This window comes from Morus notabilis, unplaced genomic scaffold (assembly GCF_000414095.1).
Source record: "Morus notabilis unplaced genomic scaffold, ASM41409v2 Scaffold2114, whole genome shotgun sequence".
In the NCBI taxonomy this organism is placed as follows: Eukaryota; Viridiplantae; Streptophyta; class Magnoliopsida; order Rosales; family Moraceae; genus Morus; species Morus notabilis.
Genome location: NW_010358152.1, coordinates 78,075 through 82,736, shown reverse-complemented (window position 1 = coordinate 82,736; position 4,662 = coordinate 78,075).

Here is a 4,662-nt window from a genome sequence, read left to right as displayed (position 1 = left end):
CATGGAGTTCCTTCCGTCTAATCGTTCAACCACGGTTACTAGCCCACGTACCAACTCGGTCAAAGTGGCTATTTGGGCTTGCATCTGCATCGGACCCGGCCGCGGTGCGTCGGGAGGTGGGACTCCATTTCCGTCTGGGCGTAAATCTCCTTCCATCCCACTACTCTTTGGGCGGATGGATGTTTGTAGCTATACTTTCGGGGGTCGAACGCTTCCGGTCCCCAGCGGAGTCGCCAATTGTTGACGGTTGGATTTCGTCGACAATAAACCCGCCGGATTACCTTGGGGTTACCCTTTGGATTATCGGCTTGTGGGTTTATTGAAAGTGTGGATTCTAGTTTGATTTAAGTATTTTTGTGTTTGAATGAACTATATGTAAATGAACAAGAAGAATTTTATAGTGGTTCACTCTATAAAATTAGAGCTACATCCACTGTGTATATTGTATTTCTTTTGTGGAGATTATAATTTACAATAAATGTTATCTCTCTCTCTTGTTCTTTCTCCTCTGGGATCTCTGGACCCTTTCCCTATTGGGGGTCCTTCTTCTTTTATACTCGGGCTCCCTTCACTGGGTGGGTTTCCTTCGTAGGTAGGAACACTCAAGTGCTCTTCCTCTCTAGGCCCAGATATAGCCCACTAATTAGTACTGTTCACTCAACCAATTAGTCTTCTATTACGGCTCTGTGACTCTCCGTAATGCTTTTTTGTCCCCTTGGGGGGTAGTGGTTTGTAAACTTGCAATTAATGCTGTCAGACTTCTTTTACTTTTGCACGTAACGCGTCGTGTCTTAAAGGGACGTTCCCCTCGTCGTCAGCGCTGTTTAACCTTTCTCGCCCTCTCTAGCGATCTTTTCTACAGTCGAGGGATCTTGTCGTGTCAACCCAGGCGGAGTCAACCGTCGACGTCTCATGGGGTCGTCGCCCTAATCATGGACTTCATCTTCGGGCTCTACAGCTGATCTTGAGGGAAACGAAGCGTCGAGGGTTGAGTGCTCGGCGAAAAGCAAGTATAGCCACGTGTCGTGGTGCCGTTGGTCTAGGTGTCCATCATATTTTCCCACACAATAATATTTATAAGGGTAAATAAAAATAACCCTTATAAATAATTATCTCTTTTTTCTTTTTTCCCCTTCATTTTCAGTTGGAAAACTCCTAACATTGTTTTCTTTCTTCCTTTCTTTTTTCCCCTTTTCCTGAAAGATTCCTTATTCTCTCATTAAATTTCTTGGGTTAATCACGTAAATGGTCTATATATTTTACCCTTAATTTTACTTTAAAAATGTTCTACTTTTGATCCTTAATCTACTTCTTTGTTTCAATTTTGATCTCTCATGTTAGTTAAATGTCAAATATTTAATAGGATCTCTAAAAATTAGAGACAAAAATTATAAAAATCTAAAGTTTAAGAACTGCCTTGTGAAAGTATTAACTTTTGTTTTTTATATTATTTTAGTCCTTAAAATTTAAATTTTTCTAATTTTGATTCCTACTTTCTAGACTCTGTTAATATCTAGCTAACGGAGGTATGAAAATTAAAACAAAATAACATATTAGGAATGAAAAGTGTGACTTTTTGAAAGTCAGTGACTGAAGTATAATTAGAAATAAGAAGTTAAAAATCATTTGTCAGATTAACTTTTTTTCTTGTGAGCAAGTTTCAACATTTAAGTGTAGGTTTCAAAGTACGTACTAGAACTTAATATATTCAGCAAAAAATATATATTTAGAACATTATATGGCACGCAAAAACAATGAAGAATTATTACCCACGTCGTTTTCAATTGTTTAATTCACTTTCATGAGAACTTCAATATTTTGCTTTCCTGCACCAAGTAAATATATATATATATATATATATATTTATTTATTTAATACTCCTTCAATGTGCACGGATACACACTTCAACAGAGGCCCACTCCGTACGATCTATATGCAAAGCTTAACAACTGGTTATAAAATAATGATAAATCCTTGACATCTATCCGAGTTCACATAAGCCGTGAACTTGGTGAATATTATCACTAGCAAATCAATATTGATTTACAATTTGAGACATTTCGTGTATATACGGGTGTAATCTAGTGTATATTCGATGGAAGTAACCCCGAGTATCCGAGTTCAAGTTCTACTTAGAAAGATTATCGGCCTTTCGACTAATGAAGATTATAGGTTGTTTCAAAAAATTTAAAAAATAAAAACAAAACAAAAACAGAGAGAGAGAGGGGGAGCGGATGTTTAGATAATTATATTAACCATTTTAAAATGCCAGAATTGAAACCAAGTACCTCATCTTTATCTACAATACTCTTCACTAAACTGAACTGAAACTTATACTTTCCATAAAATGACATTTCCTTCATTAGTTTCTCCACTAGTCTTATGTACATATTTCTTTCCACCTTTTCTCCTTTCACTTATCCTATTCAACCTCTAGTTACCTCTTCTTTAAGCTCTATTATTGAAAGTGGTAGTTAGCCAACAAAAACCAAGGCTATTGTTTTATTGGCTCTTGGTGGTCCAATAGAGTGTTCACATGTAGAAGCTTGGTACGGAGGAATATTTACAGCTATATGATAGGCCACCAGTGCACTTTACTTACCTGAGGAGAAATAAAAGGCAGGGGTAGAAGGGGAATTTTGTAAGGGGGCGGTCTATGGTAGTATCCGGGGATATATAGTTAGAAAATAAAGAGAGGAGGGGGTAGACAATTGTATTGTGAGGAAATTGGAGAGTTGAGGTCTTTCGAAAACCTCTGTATGTGTGTAGAGTGTGTGAAAAGTTCCTAATTGAATCTTTCCGATAGTAGATAATTGAATAATACTTGAGTAATTGCATTCTTACCGGTGATTTGTTGGTGATCTCGTATCACTATATTACACATGTTATACAAGTGAAAATTATTTATTGTATCTTATTCTTTATTTGCATTTCCTTTCCTTTGTGTGTGTCATCAAACTCTTACCCAATTGGCCAAAAGTCACTTTCCTATCTCCAACTAGATCTGACCATTTCAAGAAAGAAACTCCAATCTTCTGGCATGGAACGGCATGACATTGTCATGGAGGACAGAGGCTCAGGCATAGCTACGTGTGTTCAACGAAAACGCATTAATAATTGAAACACACACCAAAAAAGTATATAGAAAATAAAATAAAAAATTTCCAATCTCACACTATTTCTCTTTTTTTTTTTTTTTTCTGATAATATAAAATCAGAGGACGGTTAGTGTTGGCATATTTCTATAGGCGTGCGTAATCAAAAGATTATCCCATATATAAACTGATAGGATTGTTCGTTGAAAACCCTGTTGGTAGACACATTCTGAGTGCGTCACCTTAGCCTCGTTTGTTCAATCTCACGCTCTTTATAAAGCAGTGGATATCAATCCCTTTGTTCTTTCTTCGTTTTTGGTGATGAGTTGAAGAGATGACCCCATTTTTTAAGATGCTATGCTCTTATTATTCAGCTTTGTTAGACCAGTTAGAGTGAGGTTTTAAGCCTTGTTGTCGTCATTTATGCATGGAGGGGTTTTGACACGTCGTTTTTATAAAATCTTATCAACTATATTATATATGTATCAAACTTACTTCAAACCCATTAATGATTTCAAGCGTCTTTAATGTTTTGTACTAAAATGTTCCAATCGAATTGAATGTTTCGGCAGAGGTCCTTTTTGTACCGCAGAGATAATATATTAGATTAGGCTTGATTTTCTTGCGTTCACACCGGAGCGAGTGCATACCACGCGCCACCGCCGCCTCGTCGAAATTGTGAAAAGGGCCAAGTAAAAGGTTAGTCATTCCCAAACAAGAAACTGACGTCAACCTTAAAAAAATAAATAAAATAATAATAATAATAAACCTTCTTTGGTTTGCCGTGCGGTGAAACAAAAGCAAAAGAGTTAGGCAGACAACACGCCTTCGTTTCGCTAATTCAAATTTAAAATTTGAATTGAGATGTGATTTTATATGAGAATTTTTTATTATAATAAAAAAATTAAATGTGATTATTTATGAGAACTTTTTACTGTAGTAAAATTCAAATTCTAAACTCAAATCAGCGAAATAAACGAGACCTAACACGGTTATTTATCTATAAACTCTCAATGCTTAGTTCTCGTTCAGTTTATTAATTTAAATTTTTAATATGAATTAAGATGTAATTTTATATAAAAAATTTTTACTATAATAAAAAAAATTAAATGTAATTTTTTATAAAAATTTTTAATTATAATAAAAAATCAGTTAAATAAAAAATGACTTACTTATACTTACACATAATGACCTATAATAGTATGCTCCAAAAGAAATTCAAAAAATAAATAAAGAAAAAAAAAGTCCACCAAACGCCAATTTTTTCTTTAAAAAAACTATAGCCTCCTTCTTTTTACGAATTTAAATTTTCAATTCAATTTGAGATGTGATATTTTTTTAGAGTTTTAATTATAATAATAAAAATTAAATATGATATTTTTTAAAAATTTTAATTATAAATATTTAAAATTAAAAAATTTAAATGGATAAAATAAACGAGACTATTATACATAAAATCACAAATATAATCCCATTTGGCTCATAATAAAATATATTGTTATTACGTCGCCGTTGTGTATAGCACCGTAACTATTTATCCCCTGTCCCCCCCCCCCAAAAGATACAT